Source organism: Strongylocentrotus purpuratus, unplaced genomic scaffold, assembly GCF_000002235.5.
Source record: "Strongylocentrotus purpuratus isolate Spur 01 unplaced genomic scaffold, Spur_5.0 spur5_scaffold_18, whole genome shotgun sequence".
NCBI classification, from domain to species: domain Eukaryota; kingdom Metazoa; phylum Echinodermata; class Echinoidea; order Camarodonta; family Strongylocentrotidae; genus Strongylocentrotus; species Strongylocentrotus purpuratus.
The window spans coordinates 29,790,139-29,817,339 of NW_022145603.1; the positions used below are offsets into that span (position 1 = coordinate 29,790,139).

The 27,201-nt window shown below is 36.1% G+C and overlaps 1 long non-coding RNA gene across 2 annotated transcripts; it reads right to left on the reverse strand.

Moving 5' to 3' along the window:
• Nucleotides 1–1,542: 1,542 nt before the first annotated feature.
• On the reverse strand, nucleotides 1,543–17,804 carry LOC105444587. Of its 2 annotated transcripts, XR_004064799.1 has the most exons (6): nucleotides 17,636–17,804; nucleotides 10,534–10,563; nucleotides 9,296–9,458; nucleotides 5,661–5,776; nucleotides 3,219–3,277; nucleotides 1,543–1,669 (listed from the first exon to the last, which is right to left on the reverse strand). It is a non-coding gene; the product is annotated as an uncharacterized LOC105444587 (long non-coding RNA). The 2 variants fall into 2 exon arrangements; XR_004064800.1 differs by lacking the exon at nucleotides 5,661–5,776.
• Between the last annotated feature and the right edge of the window lie 9,397 nt (nucleotides 17,805–27,201).

Genomic DNA, 27,201 nt, shown 5'->3' on the forward strand with positions numbered 1-27,201 from the left:
CGGTCAATTGTTTATACCAAAGAATGGAGTGTTTTATAGAAGAAAAAAATAAATAAATCAGAGACATAGAAATGGATATAATTTTAAAAAAAAAGGGAAATTGACAATAAGAAATATATAGATTAATGTATTAATAATAATAATAATAATAATAATAGCTAGTTCTTATATAGCGCTTTTCAAGACCGAAGGCCCTCTCAAAGCGCTTTACAGATATATATATTATTACCCCGGTCATAGGATTCAGGCTTACCCGCACACAATGTATGCACAATGTATGCACATGTATTGCCCAAGGACATAATACTTTGCTGGCTAATGAACCTAAACATTTCACAACCCCAGGTCAATTGTTTATACCAAAGAATAGAGTGTTTTAAAGAAAAACAAAATTTAATCAGAGACGTAGAAAGGGATATAAATTACCATTTTGAAATTGACAATGGGAAATATACAGATTAATGTCTTGCCCAAGGATATAACTGCTTTGCTCGAACGTAAACTCAGACATTTCACAGCCCAAGGTCCATTCTTTTAGCTATAGAATGGCATGTTTCTAAATCAGAGATGTAGAAAGGGATATAATTTAAAATAATGAAATTGACAATTGGAAATATATAGATTAATGTCTTGCCCAAGAACATGAATGCTTTGCTTACCTATGAACCTAGACACTTCACAACCCAAGGTCAATTTTTTTAGCCATAGAATGGCATTCTTATATGAAAAATATATATATGTAAACTGAATTGGAGATTAGGGAAGTGACATTCCGCGGCATTGTGGAACTAGGAAACCACATCATGTAAAACATTGGAATATAAACGTAATGTGATATGGAAGTAGGTAATGGGAAAGAGGCAAGAATATGAATATAGGTCATAATGACCATTTTAGGAAGACAAATGGAACATTTCTTGTTCAATGTTAACCATCCATACATAAAATTTTGTCAACAATGAACTTCTTGCCATGGGAAGCAACACTATAGAATCCATGTAAAATAAGAGCTATACAAGGACATCAAATAATAATGGTACAAATGATGGAAACTAATAAGTGAATAGACTGTCAAGAAACGGTACCTGTTGGGAAGGCAGACGAAGTGGTGAATCTGGTGTGAATCTGGTGTGAATGCGGCGGAAAAGGCAGGAAGGCAGGAATGCTGGCGGTGAATCTGGTGTGAATGAGGCGGGAAGGCAGGAATGCTGGTGGTGAATCTGGTGTGAATGCGGCGGGAAAGGCAGGAAGGCAGGAATGCTGGTGGTGAATCTGGTGTGAATCTGGTGTGAATGCGGCAGGAAAGGCAGGAAGGCAGGAATGCTGGTGGTGAATATGGTGTGGATTAGGCAGGCAGGCAGGAATGCTGGTGGTGAATCTGGTGTGAATCTGGTGTGAATCTGGTGTGAATGCGGCGGGAAAGGCAGGAAGGCAGGAATGCTGGTGGTGAATATGGTGTGGATTAGGCAGGCAGGCAGGAATGCTGGTGGTGAATCTGATGTGAATCTGGTGTGAATGTGGTGTGAATGCGGCGGGAAAGGCAGGAATTCTGGCGGTGAATATGGTGTGGATTAGGCAGGAAGTCAGGAATGCTGGTTTTATAGATGAATTTAGAATATGTTGTATACTGGGAGTCCTTGTATGATGGTAGCTCTTATTTCACGTCTGCCTGGTGGAGAATACCCAAAAATATATTGTATTCACAATTGTATTCTCTACGTTGCAGTTATGAACATTTTAAACAAGTCATAGATTTTGTTTCTCCACTTCATATACTTTTTAAAGGTAATACGAAGTTTTGGTATGGGCTTAGGGTTATGATGACTTTGGTTCAAATGAACATATTGGAAGCATTTGCTATCCTACAATATTCAGTGGTCGTTGTCGCGGTTGAAATCGAGTCTAAAATTATAAAATTGTAAATAGTAAACTCTTTATGTTGTATAGTTCCCTCTCAAGTTCAAGATATTATTTAAGCTATGAAACAATGTTTCTGGACTAAAATCGACCGATTAGCTATTCCCGTTTGGAAATTATATATCACAACTACATATTCTGAGATTTTCATGGTCGCAGCTACCATTGTACGGCGGTAGGCGCTATTTGAAATTTATCAAAATTTACCGGGAGCACTGGTAAATTTTTATATTCAAGTTTTCTCGAAAGCAGAAGTGTTTTAGTGGCTTAATTTTCTAGTGCTTATAATACATCCACAGGGGCATCCAAATATATCAAAATTGTAAAGAATCACTATCGACCCAATTTTATCTCCCAACACTTTGTATTACCTTTAGCATTCACCCATGATTATTGAAGGAAAGAAATTGTTTAGCAATAGGTCTAAACTGACTGAAAGTTTCTAGAATACTATCGTTAATGTTTAGTATTCAAAATGTCAACATCAAAGTTCATCGATCTCATTATTATTTTTAAATTACATGAGATTAATTTATGATCATGGTAAAATATCATGAAAGAATCGTTGTTCAATGGTGAACCAACCTATACCACTTGGTAAGGCAATTCCTTTTACAATGAGCCAGTTCACGGTTGCAGTCTGAGCATGAGCAGATAAAGGTCATTGCAGAACAAATTTTGAAATACACGGAGACAAAATACTGGATACGTGCTCCAAAAAAGTGGGGGGGGGGGGGGCGATTCTCCACCGTTCCACAGGCCCTGACATGTAGGCCTCTTAATAAGCATATTTCTTGCCTAACTGTAAGTTTTGTAATTTTTCAACAAACGCATACAAAAGTAAAATTTAGTAAAAAGTGAGGAAAATTCTTGGAAAATTATGTCATTTCAGTAACATTTGTAAATCACCGTTATCGAATTAGAAATAAACCATCTTTGAAATTTTTGGTCCCTTTTAGCTCTCCCCTTCCCTTTCCCTTCCTTCTCTCTTTTTTTGGCAGAGGCGGTGGGAGGCAAGGGCCTTTTCGCCCCCCAATCCACAACTTGTTGGCGGGAAAATTGCAACTGATATCCCTCTTGTCTTTTCTTCTTCCTCTTTTTTTTCCTTCCCTTTATCTCCTCTTGTCCTTTTTTTCTTTCCCTTTCCTTCTTTCCCTTTCCTTAATTCTCTTTTATTTTTTTGATGGGGGGGGGGGGGCAGGGAGGCAAGGCCCCCTTGGATCCGCGTCTGTCTATCTCAACATACCATTTCTAATGGTTTCACATCTCTATTTTTCAGAATGTTGATCGAGTTAACTTACCGGTCCAGGCTAGAATTCATCGGAATCGGACATAACCTCCGGGCCGGCATGAATATTATCTGTGAAACAAAGAACATAAGGGAAAACATAAGTTAACTCTCTTACTAGAAGCATTTTCACATAGTAATGTATTTGAGGCAGCTAATAGAATTTTGTGGTAATCCTCACTTTTAAATAACAGTAGTCCTTACAATATGTTATTCAAATTAAACAATGAGGTAACAAAATATAAGAGAATGTAATATAATCCGTGGTCTTTTGTTAGGATATAAATACACTCCTGTGGAATAGTACAGACCATATACTGATTTGGGTATTTGAATCCAGGGCTCCACTCCTGGGTTTTGCTGGATATTTTTCAGATTTGATCCCTATTTTATAACTTTTTTATAATTTTATATGCTAAGATGCGTTTGAATAGGACCCAAGCTGTTACAAATACTTGAATATGGTGAGATAAATATTCATTTATATGGCCATTTGGTTTATGCTGTATAGAAGTCACTAAAACACTGATCAGACATTGTTGATTTTGCATGATTCTTTCTTACTCGAAAGGGGGGAATGTTGTTAGATGCCATTTTTTCCCTGCGAATCCTCTTTTTTTTTTTACTCAAGGGGGCGTGGTTGAGGGGAAAACAAAAAACCCTTTTTTTGTTTAGTGCTCACTACCACCCCTGATTAATACCGAAATACACTTGGGTAGAGACTGCCAAATGTACATTAATGTCTTGCCAAATGACGTTAGTGCCAGTCTGGGGTTCGAACCCTCAACCTATCTTTGAAAAATCAAAGAAACAGATTGTTGAAATTTTGAATAAAATTGGATAATACAATAACAAAGTTGTTAATTTGTTAATATTGTAATCGTGGGAATTTAAAATTGGTTGAATCAATAATGTCATTATGTTGTAGTGCCAGACAACTCTCCTGTTTGTTCCAGCACAACAAATTACTAAAATGCTTATTTTCAAAAAGTATAACATTTAGGAGAGTCGGTCACGAATATATCGCAATCCATGGCCACTCGCTAAATTGCCAATTTGAGATTTGCATGGAAAAAAACATTCATAGCTTTCTGATAATTTACCCAATTTGCCAATTTCATTTTTTTTATTGTCAAGCTTTCACAAGAGTTAACTGATTACCAAGGTTTGATTGTCCTTTCAGATTAGATAGTCCACATGTTAGCAGGTTAGAACTTCATATCAATTGCTGTGTCTTTTTCTAGTATTACCATAGGAGCACATTACAGTGAAGGGTGACATGATAAAACAAAATAATCTCGAAAGTTACACTTAGCTAAACTAAATACATTTACAACAAATATGGATTTGATTATTAGTTATGGATAGGAAATAATTATGGTTATTGGTGATTATTTGACTAGGCCCATGTATATCAATTCAAAAGTAATGTATAAAAACCCCTACGTTTTATTATAAACCTAAAATTACACATCTAATGCTGTAAAAGTTGTAGAAAAATATTACTCATAACATGCATGTATATAAAATGGTTCTCCAATATCAGAAAAGTATTTTGTAGATTTTCTTTCGGTTCGTTCTCATAATACTATGTTATAAATTTGTTAACAATGGGGCTTTGTAAGTAGCTGTCTCCATCACAACAAAATCGCTGATAGGAGATCAGTGATCATGACTTTCAGATTTTTGGATCTTTCTTATTCTTTGTGCAATTGTTTGAATGCTTTCACTACGTAAATCATTCTGATTTTTTTTTTCTTCAATCAGGTCAGATTTGTATGAAGGATTCCAGGACGATTTATTCTATTTGAACCCTTTTGGTATGATACCTTTCAACCTTAACAGTAGAGAAGATGGAGTCTGGATATAGATACATTGGCTCTGCTTCATCACATGCATGGTGAGACTTTAATTACACAGTATATGTGAGTTCTAACTGAGGAAAGAAAAGGGCAGGCAAGGCCATAATGACCCCATGATCACTGTGTCTCTTTTAGGTAGGTTTCTGCATTAGAAAATAGTTGAAACAACTTTGCCATACAATACTTTCATCATACCCAGTACTGGTAATGAACATGGTAATGGTATTTATGGTTGAAATGTATAATATCTGTTTGGTCATCCATTTTATATACATCCACGTGTCCTCATAATGCTCCATTAGATAGAAGGCATAGAACTTGCGGTTATTGTTCAAAAGAAAAGTTTGCTGCTAAAGGACTAAAGTGATAGAAGTCAGGGAAACAATGATGCCCTTGAAGATGTGAAATGTTTATGACCATTTCGTTGTTCACAACTGCATGCTACTTGGCATTTTTAATCAATAAGATGTCCTTTAATAAAAAGCTAATTACAGCTTACATCTTACAAGTTTTGAATTTGTAAGTTCATGATAGTTTAACCCAATTCATGAAAACAAATTGTAATTTTGTTAACCGTGTATGCTTGTACTTACAGTGTTGTGTACAGTACATCAAGACATGGCGTCTTCTGCCATCTCGTGAGCATTGATGTCCTCTGAGGGTCATCGCTTGGCATCTTATTGGCCGCATGCGAATTAACACTTCTATTCTGGTATGAAGAAGATAAAATATATATGTAAAATGCTAATGTAAATGCTATCAGTGGCTAAAAGTAACAACTGCTGAAATCATCTTAGTAATATGTTCAGTAAATTGATAAAAAGACTAAAAAGTAAGGTCAAAATACAATAAGTTATTGAACATGTAAGACTTTTCCAAAGATCATATCATATCATTTGTATATTTACACGGGTTGTATAGAACCGATATCCATTATTTTTGATTGAATACTTATAAAAATGGGGTGCTAGTTATTTGCATGGAATGAATGTATTTTGTAATCAAGGTGCATCATTTGTCCATGTTCTTTCCCATCTTATTATATGACCTCTCGTTTTTTCTGAAATAAGAAATAAATTTATATTTTACTCTTCCAGTCTATGATGGGACTAGATGCTTTGTCTTGCTATATTGCAAACAACATTATGAGTACAATCATACAGAGTTAACAAAAATATGTATAGATGGTGTGATTGTTACCAATGGACGTGATAAAAACTTGATGTTGAATGTAGTGGATAATGATGATGATAATAACCATAATGATATTAATAACCATTATAATAACACAAGACATTATTGATACCTGTATCACCTCACTCTGTATACATGTATGATATTTTTGATGCATAACTACATCTATGTTTTATTGTTTTTGTTTTTGTTTTCTGTCAAGTAAAAATTATTTTATTAAATCTGTCTTTTGTTATGAATTAATTTATATATTTATATGTGTATCCATATACATGTTCATATACAATGTAAATACCACCAATCTTCATTCTTAAATTGACAGTAAATATGAACCTTATAAACCTTATGAATATATAGAAAGAAACTAGATCAGGTGATAGTCGACTTGCTACAGTAATAATCCTGCCAATGTGTGAAATGATTTACTTAAACATTAGTAAAGCATCACCCTCAGTTGTATATGTGTAGTTTTATGATGCTGGATAGATTTCACCATGGATATTTTAGATCCAAGTATAAATATAATAATAAAAGAGTATTCTATGGTGATAACTTTGTCCATGTCTTAATGCAGATATGTAGTGGAGATAACTTAAATAACGTTGTGTTTCAAAGCCCCTGGTTTAAATTTGTATGTAAGGTGAAAACCCATTTTTTGGCCCTATTTAGGACACCAAAACGTGACATGGAAAAACCTAGTTCCTGGTAATGGGTATTCTCTAAATTTGTGTGACTATCTGATGTTTAATTATTGTCTGATAGTTAGTGCTGAATCTATTTATGCTCATATCATTACAAAATTTAGTTTGCTTGGCAAAGTTTTTCATAATCACCATATTTCACATCTTGTAACGGTTGTTATGCATGGTGTCCACCATGCAACGCGCGTTACATTTGGTGCTTCTGCATGATGAATGCACATTATGAACAACTTTGATAATTCCCAGTTTATCCCTTGGAAGAGCTCCATGGATAAAATCAATTTAAAAAAGATGAAGCTTGAAATGTAATAGTTAGAAAAACAGCACATGTTTGAAATTCAAAAAAAAAATTGGTGTCCACCCATAACGCGCGTTATGAAAAATACAAAATACAATTTTGTTATTAAGAAAACTTCATTTATAATCTTTCTAATCTTTCACAAGAAAGGCTTTCCACATTGTGTATATAAAATTCATTGAATTGTTGAAGTTTGATTAAAATAGATATTTAACAAAAAATTGTGAACCTTTGGTGTCCATCCTAGAGGACTGGGTGATGAACGTTATATGGCATCATACATTCTCATGAAAAATGAAAACAATTAAAAGTTAATTGTTCTAAATTTATTTTCTAGTTCAAGGAGAACATACAGTATCACTATCAATCAATAATAATAATTATGTAAGTAAGAATATTTATTCTTAAAGTTTGTGTAACGGTTGTGATGGTGGACACCAAGCTTTTTGAGTTAAACTGCCCATAGAAGTGCATGTGTCATTCATATTTTTAATAACAAAGTTCGCAACTATTCAAATTTGTAAATTTATCTCACTTCACAGTAAATACACAATTAATAACATTCTTAAAAAAAAAAAAAAACACTATTATGAAGGTAACATATTTTAGCAATAAATACTTCCATTTTTTGTAATGAATACTTTGAAAGGTCTGTGATTTTGCAGAAACTCAATTTAAGTTTTTAATATTGATGCTAACGAGAAAGATAATACTATCAAACAGTAAAATGGATGAGTATATTTTCTGAATCTGCTTTAACTTTTCTTTTGAATATTTACTTTAAAAAGCTATAAGCAATAAAAGTATAAACCTGTAGAAAGAAGTTCAAAACCAAGAGTTTGACTGAATATAATGGACTGTGGTGTCATTAAAAAGTTGATTACTTTCTTATCTTAATGATGTTTGGTATAATTAGTAGATATGAATGGGGTTTCACTCGGAGACAAAATTCTTCAAAACTGTCACTGCCAAAACTTATGAATCCATCAGTGTCATTGAAAATGGTACATTATGTATTTTTACATTTGATCTCATTTTAAAGCCTGTTATGTTATTGTGTACAATATTCAGCCTTAAAAAAAAGATGTTTTATTGCCCTTTAGGTGCCAAAACATGGATCGGTCGGTCGGGAATCTTTTCTTTTTTTGTAATACTTTTGTTGTAGTGCCTTCAAAATGTGTCATGAATAAAGTGTTGTGAGCCTTTCCGTAGAAAACTCTTAACAGCGACCGTCGCCCACTAAAAAATAAAAACCGGGAACGCGTCGCCCAAATATCCCTGGTTTTTAGCTGGTGCACGAGGCCGGGTCTACTTGCATGTAATTTACGCTATAGCAGGATTTTGAAACTAGAGTAGAAGACGAGTTAGAATTTGCGAATAATTTGATGATTTTATGCATTTATATCCCATTTAAACAAACAAAAAACATACTTTTTTCTTCATTTAATTTTTTTTTTTTTTTTTTTTTTAAAGCCGACCGTATATTTCAAATTTTTGGGTCGGTCCCAAAGGGCAATACATCTTTTTTTTTTAATGGCCGAATTGATTTGGTCAAGGATGTATTTTCCTGTACAGATTATGCCTTTTTAGCATCAATATTTTTCTTTAAGCCTACAGTAGGCCTAACGTAATTTAGTTGGATTGAAAGTAGCGCTCGATCTATACATAATGAAAATAATAATTTTGTAATATTATCATTTACCTAACTACCCAGATTTCTGGTTAAATATCTGTGTTGTTTAATTATTTTGTTTTATGATTTTTGTTTGTGTGTACTTATAATAATAACAATAATAAAACGATGCTTATTTATAAAGCGCTTTCCACCGAAGCCTAGATATCTACTTATATTTTTTTTTCTTCCATTTTTACCCTGTAGAAGCTACCAAAATTCGGCATTTGCCCATGATGGAAAGTTGTTAATAAACCAGTTCAGTCCTTTTAATTTACTTTTACTCAATTACAATATAATACAGAAGTGTGGTATACAGCATTAATGCATCTTGATTAAAGAAAATTCAATAAGAGTACTCACTCCTCCTCTGTGTAATTTAAGCGGTGCTGCCAACAGATGCGCGAAAGGTGTCGCGTGTCCCTCTTGCACCGGGGTCCGAAACCTCCCTGTGTGCGGCATAAACACTGGTGCCTAACTCTGGCCCATGGCCCAACGTCAGGGTCGATCACATTCATGATGAAGGCTGTTAAGGTCAAGAAAAAATAGAGTCGATGATATATTGATAAATCAAAACGAACGACAGTTTGAATCATTTGAACTTTATGGAAAAATCTGTCTTTTTCACACATTGTTTTATCATTGTATATTGCCTTGTCTACCCAGGGATATGTGAGTTTATCCCTGGGCTGCCCAGCCTGAAAGCCAGGCTTTATGTCAGGAGGTATGGGAAGCCGGGGGGATGATACAATAACATTAAAGGTAGTGTATCCCTTTTGCAGCCAATATCTAATTCTGTAGAACTTTGCAGGAATTATGAATATGTCACATAATTATGTCTCTGAAATTTAAACGTTAGCCCCAGTATTCAAATTATGCAACAGGAACCCTGTCTACTTTCTAGACGTACTTCGCTGTCAGTGAGTGACTGACTGACTTCTTTTCTTTTCTTTTCTTTGCATGGTAATAACATACATAAAATGAGCTGTAAAGGGTACATGGGCATTTGTCTACATCAATAACCCACTTCTTGTAACGGCCAAAATTAAACTGAGTGAATCTTTGCGCAGCACAAAACGTACGACCATTCGGTCCAAGGGTCTGAAAATCGGACTATTTAATTAAACGACCGCGATCACGTAATTTGATTCGACAACTAACGGTCCTTATTTTCCAACAAAAAGACATTTTCAAGCCCTTTTGCTTGAGGTAAGTTCTAAATTACTATCATCTTTCAAATACCGTTGGAATTTAACCTTTTCATCTTTTGGGCCTGCAAATGGGACATAGTACCTATTTGATATCCCAAATATATTTAAATTTAAATGTGCTGGCAAATGTTGAAGTATGAACTTGTTATTCTCGTTGGGATTTTTGTTTTAGGTGTGATGAGTGTTTCCTGAGGGGGTGGGTGCATAACACTCCTCTTTTCCTAGGGAATCATTCTACACAAGTCATTACATTTTTAATAATAACCTAAAATTAGGCTTGTTTTGTGAATGTTTTGCCAAAATGTGTGATTTTGCAAATATCACATTCTCTTGTTTATCTTGTTTTTATATTATATTCATAAGAAAAATGATGTATATACATGTACTTACATTATGATAACAAAAGACTGGCGTATAGACCTGTATAGGAAAGAGAAAAGAATAACCAATAACATGTATTAGATATATGAAGAACGCTCCGGACCCATTTAATTGGGTACAAAACTCTTTCCAATGATTTAAAGTATTTGTTGGGATGTTTCTGGGTTCTTCTAATGGGTTGTCCTGTGCAAGTTATGATATTAAATTGCATTTGGGTTATGAAATGAAAGTTTATATTATATTTGCTGCTATTCTTTGTGTTTACGCCCTTCTGGCTCTCAGCACACGATACCATCATGTTCTGTATAATGTTTATAGGCCTATGACATGTAACACCGATTGAAAAAATATCTGTATTATATATAATTTTGGACAATAAATCTTGAGCCATGAATCTTTATTGCTTTCTGGTTTATAGGGAACAGATACTTAATTCATGTATATATTTTAATTCAATTCAATTATATCCCCACAATTTGTGATCTTGCACATCTCATAGTCAATTCGTCTTTGATCATTCATTTTCGAACTAAGTCCATACAGAATTTTTCAAAGTCAAATCAAGTTCGTCAAAACGTCAATCAAGTTCGGCACTCTTTCATTTGCAATACGGATGTGTGTTACACTTTGTATTTTCATTTCAACTCGAGACTTACTCTGTGTATGCAAATCGATCTTCTCATTTTCATTTCAGAAATACGACGTATTAAAAGAGAAATTTAAATCATAAAAATGAATAACAGATGACAAGGAGGGAACGTGACTTGTTTTTTAATGACAATTTTCTAGAATTATTCAGTTTTCAATTTCTGATGAATTGGGAATATGAGAAAAGGCTGTAAAAACTCAGCTGTAAAATAAGTTAAGGGATGAAAAATGAGGTTTTAATAGTAACTGCAGAAGCCGAAGCCGAATGTCTGTCCTAATTAAGATCTGGGATATTAGGATCACCCCGCCCTCTCACACGATATAGGTCTTGATCTTCATGACTCGATTATTTGTGACATTTTCACTAAACTTCGATTTACAATATTAAAGCAATATGTTTGGGGCTTTGCATGAGCTCTTGAAAATACAATATCTCGGATAACAAGGGAAGAGGACAAAAAATAAGAAAATTGTGACATTTTCAGACCATTCAACCTTACCACATCTGATTTCAGCACTTTGTATGAAATTTGAAGGAGCATCAAACTGAGTTCTACGACTCGTGCTTCGACGTTAAATGCTTAATTTCTTAATTCAACGAATTCTCATTTTCATCCCTGGACCTAACCATAAATATGATAAAAACAATCACGATCCTTTCCCTAATTCTTTGATGAAATAAAGCCCGGAGGATAATGGGGCCGAAAGAATGTGTCAACCATGAGTTGTTGTAAGCTCAGTTCAGTTCAGATTGCTTTCTTTTGTGTTGTAATTAGCAAATATTAACAAGATATTAGGCCAAATAACAACAATAACGAGTTTTGCGAGATGGCCGCCATTCTAAATATAGCTGGCCAATGTAAATCTATTCATCAGTATTGTGCTATTTGAATATACTGATGCAATGTATGGCAAAACAAATGATTTGTCTCATTTTAGTCCACTTGCTAAGCAAGTTTTAAAATTCAGAAATAGTAAAAAATGTATATGACTCCCGATATGACTTGTGTTCAGCTTGAATTAGCTATAGAAGCTATATATACAAAATGTACATCACAAACTTTGTTTTTCTTCTTTTGTCTGAAAAGTAAATAGTAGAAAAAAAGAAAGGAGACAGGCGGGGACGAGAAACTCGTTATTTGTGTTATTTAGCCTTACTTTATCAGGTAATGTATTAATTTACCAGATATTACTATTTTGGCAAACACTATATAAATGCTGCTTATAAGTATCGGCTTGCATGGTAAACATCAGGCGCGTACGCGGGGGCGGGGGGGGGGGGGGGGGTTGGCGGCTAACCCCCCCCCCCTTTGGTAATTTGTATGTGTATATTTTCGAGGAAACCCCCCCCCCCCCCTTTAATTTTTTTTTTTAAATAAAAAAAAAAATTATGCTAATGATGACCCCAAAATGTCGATCCGGCAATTTTTCAAATTTTGGGACCCCTCCCCCCCAAAAACAAAAAAAACATATGTGTCCTCATACCCCCCCCCCGCTCGCTTATTCAGCGGCTGGCTGAGTCGTTGCGAAATTGTTGGGACCCCCTCCCCCCCCCCCAAAAAAAAGTAATAATAATAGTAATAATGTCCCCCCCCCCCCTTGAAAAAATCCTGCGTACTGGTAAACATTATATGGTTTTGTTACATGTCTTCACCTACACAATGTCTATAACTTATTTTACTTGCACACTGCACACACTCACACTATCGCTTCATTCGACCCTGGACAGCTATTATCAAAGCCTTTTGGATGCAACAAATTCAAGATTTAAGTTACAATAAATGATTTAAAATTAGCATGCGATTATTCGGCTATCAAATGACTATTAACGACTTTGTTCACGGTATGTATATACCGGTGAATGAAGAAAGAGTTAAACGAACATGATCAATATTCAATTAGGCCATTACAAAAATAAACATGTTTAGCGTCCCCGTCCGCTTCCTTTTTAGGGCCGCCTCCTACTTTTTTTTGTTGTTGATTTTTAGGTGGTCTGTTGAAAACAGATCACCTATTGTTTTCGTCAGAATTTTCTTTCTTATTTATTTATTTATTTATTAGGTGGGCTGTATCTAATACAGACCACCTTATAATTTTGTTAAAATTGCCTTTATTATTATTTATTTATTATTTATTTTTCTTATTTCGACCCACTTTTTTGTGTGCAAGATAATTTGAAAATGGCTCAATCAAATATCTTAAAATTTAACACACATATGTATAGGCATATTCACAAAACACAGCAAATTTTTCGACCTTGACCTTGACTGATGACGTCATCTAGGTGCCATTTTGTGAAATTTTTTGAAAATCAACTCTTGATCATATCTTCATAACCAAAAGTAATTTCTCATTCATATTTATCATGATCAAGGTCAATATCAGTCCGGTCAAATTAAGGTCAAAAAACGCGCGCATGCGCGTACGTCTGCGCGTCAATACGCGCGCAAAAATTTTAAATGCTCAAAATCGTCTCAAATTTTTTTTGCATACGTTTCAGGTCATTTTAAGCATTTTATAAAAAATCGCGCACACGCGCATGCGCGCGCGTTTTCGCGCGTAACACCATTACACAACGTAGAATCGCCATTTTTTTTCTTTCTTGATAATTCCCATATTTTGTCAAACAATTTGATACTATGTTCATCTCTTTATGACCATTATTTTAAGATGAGCGTCCATTCAAGATAAATGTCAGTGCGCGCGAGCTCTTATAATACATAGCATATATGGGCAAAAACATGCCTATACAAAATCCATTATAGCTCTTTGGAATGCACCGGGATCCTTAATTTTTTTCCTATTTAGATAGAGTATGAGTCGGAGACATGATTTCATGTCTCATTTGGCCATTAAGTGTATCGTGACATCATCACAATGGCCTTGGAACTCAAAATACGAATTTGCATATTATGACGTCAGCATATTTATGGAAAATTGATTGCATGTCTGTAAATATTGATCAATTTTCTTCAAAATTTCGATATGTTGTAGCTAAGACAATTGTCTACAAGCTTTAAAATAACCATTTTTCATTTTGATGACGTCATCATAGTGAAAATCTCGATTAAAGGCCTCATGTCAAAAGGCCTTCATAATTTGCCTGATCCCTGTAGAAGGTGAATTACGTTCACGTCATGAAACTACATGATATTGTTTTTTAAGAATTTTTAAGCAGTATCTCGCTTATTTTCGCTCTATTTTGTCTCAAATTTAAGTTGACCAGCCCACCTATACTTGTTCCAAACAAGTATTATATGTCTAGTTTATTTATTAGGTGGGCTGTATCTAATACAGACCACCTTATAATTTTGTTAAAATTGCCTTTATTATTTCTTTATTATTTATTTTTCTTATTTCGACCCACTTTTTTGTGAGCAAGATAATTTGAAAATGGCTCAATCAAATATCTTAAAATTTGGCACACATATGTATAGGCATATGAACAAGGCACAGCAAAGTTTTCAACCTTGACCTTGACTGATGACGTCATCTAGGCGCCATTTTGTGAAATTTTCTGAAAATTTACTCATGATCATATTTTCATAACGGTAATTCATTTCTCATTCATATTTATCACGATCAAGGTCAATATCAGTCCGGTCAATTTCAGGTCAAAAAACGCGCGCGTGCGCGTACGTCCGCGCGTCAGTGCGCGCGCAAAATTTTTAAATGCTCAAATTCGTCTTAAATTTATTTTGCATACGTTTCAGGTCATTTTAAGCATTTTATAAAAAATCGCGCGTACGAGCATGCGCGCGCGTTTTCGCGCGTAACACCATTAAAAAACATAGAATCGCCATTTTTTTTTCTTTCATGATATTTCTCATATTTTTTCAAGGAATTTGATTCCATGTTTATCTCTTTATGACCATTATTAACAAGATGAGCGTAAATTCAAGATAATTGTCAGTGCGCGCGAGGTCTTTTAATACATAGCATATATGGGCAAAAACATGCCTATACAAAATCCGTTATAGCTCTTTGGAATGCACCGGGATCCTCAATTTTTTTCATATTAAGATAGAGTATGAGTCGGAAATATGATTCCATGTCTAGTTTGGCCATTAAGTGTATCGTGACATCATCACAATGGCCTTGGAACTCAAAATACGAATTTGCATATTATGACGTCAGCATATTTATGTAAAATTGATTGTATCTCTGTAAATATTGATCAATTTTCTTCAAAATTTCGATATGTTGTAGCTAAGACAATTCTCTACAAGCGCAGTAATAACCATTTTTCATTTTGATGACGTCATCATAGTGAAAATTTTGATTAAAGGCCTCATGTCAAAAACTTCATAATTTGCGTGTTATGCCTATAGAAGGTGAATTTAGTTCACGTTATGAATCTACATGATATTGTCTTTTAAGAATTTGTAAGCAGTATGTCGCTTATTTTTGCTCTATTTTGTCTCAAATGTTAGTTGACCAGCCCACCTATACTTGTTCCAAACAAGTATAATATGTCTAGTTTATTCTTTATTTTTATTTCCTTCACTTTTTTGTGAACAGGATAACTCAAGATCAGTTTAGTCAATTTCCTTCAATTTTGACACAGTCATAAGTCATTGCCATAAGACGTTCCAGTAACATTTTCAAGGTCATCAAGTCATCGTGACGTCATGCAGGCGCCACTTTGTGAAATCACATTATCCATCATATCTTCATGATGCATAGGCAAAGGTCACTCATATTCATATCACATATACTTCAGGTCAAGGGTCAACAAGTCATGTCATCAAAGGTCACATAAAGGTCATGACGCGCACGTACGCGCGCGTCAAAATTTTAAAATGCTCAAAATCACTTAACTATTAAACGAGAGTACGAATCAGGTCATTTTAAGCATTTCAAAATTTTCCGTCCGTACGTGTCCACGCGCGCGCTCACAACGCGCGGAAAAGGTCAAATTCATTTTTTTTTACATGATTTAGCTTCCTCTTACCGTAAATGACAATTTACATTAATTTCAGTCACTCTTGACCTTTCATAAGGCCGTGAGCGCGCGTCAAAGTTCAAAATCCGCGCGTGCTGCTATGGGCAATATAATGCAAATTTGATCAAAAACATCCTATTTTAAAAATCAAAATAGCTCTTCAGATAGTCAATTGACCCCAACTTTTATATCATGGTTGGAAAAAGCATGAGTTGGAGATATGATTTCATGTGTCATTTGACCCTCAATTAACTCATGACGTCATCATAATGGCCTCCAAACTCATAATTTCAATTTGCATATTATGACGTCAGCAGATTTTTGGAAAATTGATTGTATCTCTGTAAATATTGATCAATTTTCTTTCGAATTTTTTTGATGTGTTCTACCTGAAAATATTCTCCACAAATGCAGTCATCACGATATTTCATTTTGACAAAGGCATCATGGCGTAATTTTGCGATTAAAGGAGGCATGTCAATTTTTCACATTTTGCGTGTATTCTCTATGGGACATGACTTTTTCTCAAAACTGGATTCTACATTATCGTCTTTCGGGAGCAATATCTCCGTCGTTTTATCTTTGTTTACGCTGAGCTTTGAGTATGTTGTAGCTGAGACAATAAGCTATCATAAGTGTGCCCTTTATTTTTCGATCAGATGCCAAGATCATGCTCATATTTCACTTACAATGTGGGGTTTGAGAATTCCATTTTCCGTTTACGTGTAATCGCTATGGGAAATGTTTTGGTATATCGGTAACGCACTTGACTTCCGACCTCGAGGTCCCTGGTTCGAGTCCGGGCGTCTCCAACAATTTTTTTTCTCCATTTTTTGTTGTTGTTGACTTTTTAATGATCATTAAATTGAAAACAGACCACCTAATTCGTCCCCATGACGAATTAAATTTCTAGTTTAGATTTTTTTTTTTTAATGTTTTTTTTTTGTATTAATGTTTTTTTTTAAATAATTTTTTAAAGAAGAAAAACACTGCTTAAATGGATCTATTTCTGATTAAAGGAAAACAAAATGTCGGCGGCCATCTTGAAAAATAGCCCGACTGTCAGGGAAAATGTACCGAGCGGCCATTTTGAAAGAAAACAAAAGAAAAAAAGAAGGGCCTCCTCCCTATTTTTCAAAAAAGCAGGACGCTAAACATGTTTTTTTTTTATTTGGCCTTAGCGTTCATCAATTACACTGGAATATTTTCTTCACAATAAATGATTCTAAATGAAACATGGATAGATCTAAATAAACAATAGTTTAGTATCTTGAATCTTGAATTTGTCGTGCAAAAAAAATTATGGTGACAGCTGTCCATAACATAAACGAAAAGAGCTGCTCAAACATGGTAAATAAGGAAAAAGGAAAATGGCAAGAAATAGCTTGATATACAACATACCTACGGTAAGATGATATATGATAATGATTTTAAAACAATCTCAAAATGGAGCTAAATAACATTCAAATTACGATTTCAAAACTACAGCAAGAGAAGGAAACAAGTGCGTGTACTCACGTAAACGATCAAATAGCAGAATGCGCGCCTATGTTGGTACTCCGAGTTTAGGCTGAAATCTGTATAGGAAAGCCTTTGTCAAAGTTTCTTTGGCATGCATGACGTTGTTAATCTATTGGTATTTGGCGTGTTTTGAAACATGTATAGTTTAAGATTAGCTTTCTTTTATTTAAGAGCTATAGCCTTAATCATGTCGGAGTTCAAAGGGTTCTTTATATCGACACCCCTGATAGACACCCCTTTATTGTCATCGACAAACTCAAAGGAGGGCAAGATCATTGTAAGATGCTGGAATGGTTTAGTCTCGGAACCCAGTGGCGGATCCACCCCTGGGAAAAAACGTGTAAAACACATTAATTTTACCTTTTTTTGGAGATGGGCCCCCTCCCCTGGTGCTCAAGGGGGGGGGGCGATTTTTTAAATGTTCGAGGGCCAAAACAAACATTTGGACGAGAAAGTTCGGATGAGTGCCATAGTGCCAAGTACAGGTATTGTTAAAAAAGACAAGATTTCAGCTTGGATTTAAAGGTCACTAAGGAAGTTATAATAAGCCAGTTCACGGTTGCAGTGTGAGCATGAGCAGATAAAGGTCATTGCAGAACAAATTTTGAAATACACGGAGACGAAATACTGGATACGTGCTCATGAAAGTTATGTAACATTATTCATTCATGCACATTCAGTGCACTCCATGGTACACAGGTGGAAGTATTCTTTGAAAAGGGGGAACAAAGGCTATTTATATATAGCACCTCCATCGCTGTAGGAATGATTATTTCAAAATGTACAATGTGGGACCTCTTCATGTTTTGAAGCTCTGTGGATATTCGGGGTCATTGCAGTAACGTACTAACCGTGAACTGGTCTATTCTCAAATTAAATGGTAATTTATTCCAAAGACAAGGTGCTGCAGATGAAAAAGCCCTTTCACCACAGGCTACTTTGAGGCTGTTCACACCGCAATGAGATAGCGCGGTCTATCGTAGCACCCCCTTTTTTCTAGCGCGCGCTAGACCGCGCTATCTCTCGTGGACCACCCCCAAGGGGTGCTCCAGTGCCACGCCGTTTTGGCTCGCCGTGGCTCGCTGTTGGGCGGACCGAAACGACGTTGTACCTTCCAAACCGCAGAGATAGCGCGGTCTAGCGCGCGCTATCTCTGTCGGTGTGAACAGCCTCTATGACTGTGACACTGGCATGATATTAATTGAGGTGGGGTCCAGGGGGCGGAGCCCCTAGAAGCTCAGGGATTTTAACGCATTATATAACGGTCAGATGAGCATCTAGAGGCCAGCCTTCGTGCCCTAGATGGGGTTCAGGCAATGGCGGATCCCGGGGGCCCGGCCCCCCCCCCCCTGGGAAAATAATGTGTATTTTTACAATTTTTAAGGTTGATTTTACCTTTTTTTGGAGATGGGCCCCCTCCCCCCCCCCTGGCGCTCAAGGGGGGGGGGGGGGAGGGGGGGGTGCAATTTTTGAAATTTTCGAGGACCAAAAAAAAAATTAGTGCTCACTCCCCCGCGGAAGCTTTCACGTTTCATCAAATTATTAGAGAACCGACTCCAATCCTAATCATTGTCTGAATTTTCAAAAATGTTTCTTTGTCCGATAAAAAGTCACAGTTCGTAGGGGGAAAAAAATTGCCGGCAGACCGACAATAAATCTCACCGGCTTTAATCTTCTTCATTGATATAGCACACGAGGGTCGAGCAAGATTACCGACACAGCGGACCCGACACAGCAACATAATTAACTATGCGTATCTTTCTTGCTCCTTCGACGAGTTGCGACTCCATCCAACATCCCCCTCTCTCTTACTCCCTTCCCTCTCCTCTCAGGCTCTTACCCCCTCTCTTTCTTCTCTCTTTCACCCTCCGTTTCTTTTGTTTCCTTTTTTCTTTTTTTCTTTTTTTTCTTCTATTTTTCCTTTTCTTTCTTTTCTTTCCTTCTTTCTTTTCCTTTCTTTCCTCTCCTTCCTCTTTTTCTCTTTCTTTCTTCTCTTCTCTTTCCTTCATTTCCTTTCCTTTCTTTTCCCTTTTTTTCTTTCTCTTTCTCGACAGCAGCGACATATCCTGACAGGTGGGGGTGTCGCACCCCCACCCCCCCCCCTTTACCGACGATTTGTATACGTTTAATTACGGTCAGATGAGCATTATTTTGATACCTTATTTGTGAAACTGGCAGGAAACTAATTGGCGTAGGGTCCAGGGGGCATCAAGGGGCCCTAGGTGGAATCAAGGGGCATATGGAAACGTTTGCTCGGAATTGTCTCATAAAAGAAGTTGACCACAAACTGACTCCCACACGGTGTTGAGTGCTCAGGGGTCACGGGCAACTGGCTTCATCGGGCAGGTAGTTCCATTATGTGAATGGGTAAATTAACTATTACAAAATGAGGGGACACATTACATTGTACAATAGGGACACACATCGTTTTTATCGTGCAGAACATACTCTTTTATTGAAATACTTATTGAATGAAACTATAAAACCAAAATGCATTTTGTATTCTAACAATTGGAGTACAAAGAATAATAACAGGTGAATGAAATGCATAAACACCACAAATACCTGGGAAGGAAGCATTCATAAATTTGAATATATATAGTTGATAAACGACTCCGCATGAAATTTTAAAAACAAAATGTAATTTGCGTTCTGGCAATTGGAGTAAAGAATGATAGCAGGTGAATGAAATGCTTCAACAACACAAACACCTGGGAAGGAAGCATCCATAAATTTGAATAATTTAGTTGATAAACGACTCCGCATGTGGACGTTTGGTAGAGCAGAAAGCATTGGATTTTTAACAACACGAACCTATTTAACAGAATGTCGGAACGTAAATTATGGCGCGGTTGGAAAATGCATTTTTCTACCCTGCGACTTTAATGGTACGATCCAGTAAATTAAAACAGTAAAATGGCTCTTATTTAAAATTACTCATCAAATAAAACCCTAAACTTCAGTGATAACAGACAAAATATGTTATATATTACTAATGACTAAAAAAGATGTATAAACATTGTGAAAGTGTAGCATTTTACGATAAAAGACACCGATTTAGCGAAGATGACGCTTGCATCAGGGAATTCAAGATCAAAAGGTCAATTCAGACGCTGATAAGTTATTGGTCAAGCCTTTTTGTTTCCTTTATTCCGACAAAATTATACAATCAATCAAAACAATTTTAATACCAGAAGAAAGCTAACGATTAGTATTTTCATTAACCGCTTAATTGCCCCAAAGTCGCTTGACCACAGTGAAACGAGTTAGAGCTTGCGAGAGCGGCCAAAGTGTGATTGAAACTTGCTATTTGCTCTTCTCCAACGCAAAAAGAGACGACATCGTGCTGGATAAATGTATTTTTTCCGACAAAAGTACAGACAATTTGCATATGGTCTTTTTATATTATACTTTATGAAATGTTACCCGAGTGACTTCCGGGCGCCCCAATCCTGGAAAGAAACGCACATTTTAGAAAACTTCACTTTTTCATGGAAAAATGCTTATTTGTTCTATGCACGCATGTCAGATTGAGCGGATGATACAACGTTTCCATATGGCAGAGCCGTCGGAAGCTTTATCGGCATTTAATCACGGTCAGATGAGCATATTTTGATACCTCGTTATCTTGTGACACTGACAGGTCAGGGGAGCTCGAGGCCCCTGAGCTCCGCCGTTCCGTGGGCCCCAACAAGTAAGCCTCAATCAATAAGCATATTTCTCGCCTGACGGTAATTTAAGGAATTTGTCATTTTCCAAGAAATGCATACAAAAGTATAGGAGAGGGAAAAACCCGGAAAATAATGTCATTTCAGCAACATTTGTAAATCACCGGTATCGAATTAGAAATAAACCACGTTTGAATTTTATTGGGGGGCACCCCACCCCCATCCATACGCCAGTGCATCCCCACGCCCTCGATCTACACCTTGTTGGCGGGGAACTAAAATCGCAACTGATGGCCTAGTTATACCTTACTTATTTCCCTTTTTTATTCCCCCCCCCTTTCTCTCTTCTTTCCCTAATTTCCTTCCCCTTCCTTCTCTCTCTGTTAGGTTTGACGGGGGGGGGGGGGATCTCCCCTTCTTTTCACCCTTTTCTTTTCTTCTTCCTCTTTTTTGTACATTTTTAGCTCTCCTCGACGTTCCCTTTCCCTTCCTTCTCTCTCTTATTTGGGGCGGGGTTGGAGGAAGAGGCAAGGGCCTTTTGCCCCCCCCCCCACCCCCGATCTATAACTTGTTGGTGAAAAAATTGCACCTGATATATCCCCTTTCTTTTCTTTTCTTCTTCCTCTTTTTTCCTTTTTTCTTTCCCTATCCTTCCTTCTCTCTTTTTGTTTGATGTAGGGGGTGGGGGGGGAGGGGGGAGGGGGGAGCTAGCAAGGTCCTTTCGGCTCCCCCGATCTCCTTCTTTTTAGCCCTTTCATTTTCTTCTTCCTCTTGTAAACAATGAGGCAGGCAAACCTTTTTTCTGACTTTGGCCCTCCGCTTATAATTATGGAGGAATCTTGGAATGAGGAGGTCTCGCTTCTATACCATCATTGTTTAAATCAATCGTGATGCCTATGGGATCTTATACCGAAATTCCAGGACTCGTGACTTTATCATCTTTCAAATTCTTTTTAGGGACAGAGACAGAGAGGGAGAGAGAGAGAGAGAGAGAGAGGGGAAAGACAGATCGCAAGAGGGAACGAAAGAGGGAGGAGGTAGCCGTATGAGGAGAAACAAAATAGAAAGGGGAAGAAGAAATAAAAAAAATAAGATAGAAATAGAAGAAGATCCATACCAAGGATGACAGATGCATCAAGACTGGCTGCAGACAGAAATACTTGACATACACATCACCATATAGAAGCCATCATTAGGCTCCTGGCCTGCGTGGACGGCATAAGTCAAGAAGAAGAAGAACTTAGAAGAAGAAAATTAGGGCCCGAATTCACAAAAGCGTTTGTCGACAAACCTTGGTTTTCGTGCGTCATATGACGCGTTTCGACGCTTTTTTACAAACCAGGTTTGTAAAAACGCGTCAAAACGCGTCGTATGACGTACATAAACCTCGGTTTGTCGACAAACCTCCTTTGTGAATTCGGGCCTATAGTAATGACTTTGTGATGCCACCATCCGTCACGTAGTTTTAATATTATAACAACAATTTTTTTCCCACAGAATTAATTTGATCGTTTCTTTGTTCGGGTTTTACTGATGTTTAATTTTATTGCACTTGTTCAACTTCATAAAATAAGTATTGTCATAAATAAAATATTTTTTTTTGTACGTTATCTATTCATAAAAGTACATAATTGTGTATAATTTCCGTTTCGGTTTAATACAATTTGGAGTGGACTATTAGGCTATTATTATTATTATTATTATTATTATTATTATTATTATTATAAACATTTCATTCAAATTCGTTGTTCTGATATCAAATACAATACATTAGATGTACGAATATACGATCAAAAACTTGGTACTAACACCAAACCTTGGGAAGAGGCTTTATAAAATAGTTTTTTTGGGGATAAAGCTATCAGGTTAAACAAAGGAATAATTAAATGACATGGGAGACCCATGACCGGTCAGTTTGCCTATTTATCTCAATGGTCAATGACAAGCGCTACGTTAAAGTCCGTTCATGTTCCTTGTGTGTAGAGAAAACAAACCATAACTTTTCAATATCACTCTGTCACAATCAACATAAATACATAGATATCGTGTTTTCAAACTGTTATACATTTACATTTACGGCATCTATTACATAGGTTTCTCATAGTACATAAAGAATTTTGAACATTTTTTTTCCCTTTAAGATATGTGTGTCGTTTCATATGTTTCTAAAATCTAAATTTAGATATATAGCATATTTCTATTCTTAATTTGTGTCTTTCTGTATACTTTGTAGAGTTTGTTGTAATGTATTTTGTATGCGTCTTTCCTAGATTCTGATATCATGATGTTATCATTTGTCTGCTGAGATACGTTTACGTAATATTTTAATTTATAAACTTCGTTAAGTCATGCATTACTCCGTAAAATAATGTTGATTTATATTATTATATACGTAGATTCTAGAGGCGTTTGCAGGATTTTAGTTGAATTAAAAGTAATACAAATCATTTTCCCTTGATTGAGATTTGTTTGTATTTATCAAGCATTGCATTTCTAGGCTGCAAATCTGTCATAACCAACCATGGTATATCATGTCATACAACATTGTCAACATATCGATATATAAAAGGGCCATTCCCTCTCCCATTTGCTCAACCATTGTCTTTCTCTCTCTCTCTCTCTCCTTTTTTCTCTCTCCTTTTTTCTCTCTCTTTTTCTCTCTCTCTCTTTTTTTCTTCTCTCTCTCCTTTTTCTTTCTCCTTTTCTCTCTCTCCTTTTTTCTCACTCCTTTTTCTCTCTCTCTTTTTTTTCTTCTCTTTCTCCTTTTCTCTCTCTCTTTTTTCTTCTCTCTCTCTCCTTTTTTCTCTCTTTTTTTCTCTCTCTCTCTCTCCTTTTTTTCTCTCTCTTTTTTTTCTCTCTCTCTCTCCTTTTTTCTCTCTCCTTTTCTCTCTCTCTTTTTCTCTCTCTCTCTCCTTTTCTCTCTCTCCTTTTCTCTCTCTCTTTTTCTCTCTCCTTTTTTCTCTCTCCTTTTCTTACTCTCTTTCTAAGGGCTTCCTGCTTCCTTATCAAATTGTGCTTGATTTTCAGTTTCGATTTCGGTTGAGAGTTTTCATACCTTTAAGTCAAAAATCTAGTTTTGATGTTGAAGACTGTTGATTATCAGGACGACTAAGAAATATATATGTAGAGGTGTCATGGTTGAGTTGTTTAAACACTTAACTTGGCATTCAAATGCCGTTGGTTAGTTCCTCGACACGGAACTAATGTCCTTTGGCAAGGCATTAATCTATGTTTGCCACTCCATACCCCGGAGAGAGATGGGGACCTGATAGGATGACGAAATCACTTTTGTTTGTAATTGCCTATGCCCTCATGGTGACCATATGGTAGGAATACTCCCCAGGAAATGAAGATGGTGTACATTGTGCGTGAATGTATCCGATGACCGGGGTAATAATATTTGTAAAGCGCTTTATAAATCCAGATTATTATTATTTTAAATATATGCTGTCTTTGCATAAATCGGGTTTGAAATCACACACACACACACACACACGCACACGCACACACGCACGCACACGCATGCAGACAAGCTCAGAAACTCATATCTGTCATGATCCAAAATCAACATTTTAATTGTTAATATATGAATAAAAGCCTGTTTATCTCTCCTTCTAATGGTGCCTAATTAAACAAAAATGTGTTATTGTCATTCGGGGATGGCTGGTCCGAAGTAATATTTCGAAGAAAAAATTGTCTTCATTTTTACAAGAAGTTCTTTAACAAACTACTTTCCAAAAAAATTGTGAGTCACCGATTGAATTGTGTGAACATGCCAATGACGTATTACGTAATTACGTAATCTAAACAGGATTTCTATGGGACATACAACAGGGTATTGAAATCGCCCATGCGTTGAGATTTCAAAAGCAGTTGCGATCGTGATTCGACTGAGGCCAATTTATATTATCTATTTTCTCACTATTAAATTATATAAAGTCACTTTTAATGAATACAAAAATGAAAACCATGTTTAACGAATGGCGCTATAATCAGTAGCGTCGATGTACAAGAAGAGCTACTTTTTTGGATGAAAGAACGGGTATATAATATGATAAGATCAACTCCACTTCAGAAGCTCCTCGTTTGGCGCCGATTAGGATTCCTTCCCGTAAAGCGATTCCATATAGCAACTCTTGACATTAATCAAACGTTCAAGGTCAATTCAAAGTGTGGAGTCAAGAAAAGATGGCGAGTATAATACAAGAACTCTCCTACTAATCATAGAGGGGGCTTGAGGGAGAGTACCCCCCGAAAAATTCTACAAAAGAAAGTAGAAAGTGATAAAGAATCAAACCTCCATTCTGCATACCCATGTCCCTATAGTTGACATGACCCCAAAGGGGAAGATAGATTAATAAACAACCTCTGTATATTTGATTGCTAGTTCTCAGACAATGGAAGCCTGTGAATACTGTCAGAGTAACCCGCCCTTCCATTCTACACAGCCCTGTTCCCAGCTTCATTTCATTGAATATTTGAGTGTAAGCAAGGGACTGGTTAAAGAGATTATTATAGCCAGGGAAACTGAAAGACAAAGGAGACTGTTGACGATTGTCATGTTTAATTACGTTAGTAGGACTATTTTCAGCCCCGTTGTTTACGGACAAAATATCAATTGAAATTGCCTTGTACAGCTCCCAATGGGAAAAGGTTATCCTAATTTGTGTTAAGTGTTTAAAAAGTCGAAGTAATTATTGGACTACTTTAATATGTTGTTATGTTTCGTAGTATAGATCGAGGGGCTCGCTCAAAGAGTATATGAAGAGTAAGAAGCAGATGCAGAGAGGAGGAAGGAAAAATCCAGATGAGAACTGAGCCCCAACAAAAACAATCAGAGGCTGAAAAGCCAGGCATCACGACTAGATACCATCTACTCGACCTCTTTCGGGGCTGAGCGATTGAAATTCAGAAAGTTATGAATTTTGGCAGGTGCTATTAATAAAAAAAAAAAATAGCAACTCTGTGACAAATCTTGCGAGCTCCCTGTACTAAATCTACTTCAAAAATTCATATTTTCCCTTAAGAAAGTCTTCAATCATACACTTACCTTAAATACGATTATTGCAAAAAAAAATTGTATAAAACGCCTGTATGAACAAAGATCTATTCCGTCATCAATTACAAAGAAAATGAAAGTTCATGACATGTTTCCGAACAGAGCAAATTGAAGAGGAACTCGCAAATTACGTCATATTGACGCCAGTTTCACTGGCAACTTTAACAAAATCATAACCTTCCAATTTGTAGTTGGATATTGCTCAAAATTGTACTAATATGTCCCTCTCATTTTTCTGCTTTTGTTTAAACCAACTTAATATCACATGAGACTTCCCTTTTAAACGCTATTCAATTGTGAATATAATTATCACGACGACAATTTTATGCGTTTCAAATTTGGATGTACATCAGTTATTATCCCTTTCTTTGGTTGACATAATTTTTATGGTCAGTATGTAACAAATTGCTTTTCTTTTTTTACCTTAATTTTGGAGACAAAGTTGGTTCTCCCCGTTCTATTTTTTGTTATCCTGTATTATGCTCTCACCTCCCTTTGTTCCCTCCTCCTCTCTTTCTTGTTATCCTCTCTCTCTTTCTCTCTCATTTTCTCTCTCATTCTCTCTGTCTCTCTTTCTTTTTTCTCTTTCTCTCTCTTCTCTTCTTATAGAACCCTCTCTTTCTCTTTTTTTCCCTACTCTCTCTCTCTCTCTCTCTCTCTCTCTCTAAATAAATAAATAAAATGTTAAACATGATAACGTGAGTACTGGAATTTCGGTATAAATTGCTCCGATAGTTATCAATTTTCCGTGTTAAAGGTACTATGTCCCATTTGCAGGCCAAAAAATGAAAAAGTTAAATTCCAACTGCATTTGAAAGATAATACTAATTTAGAAC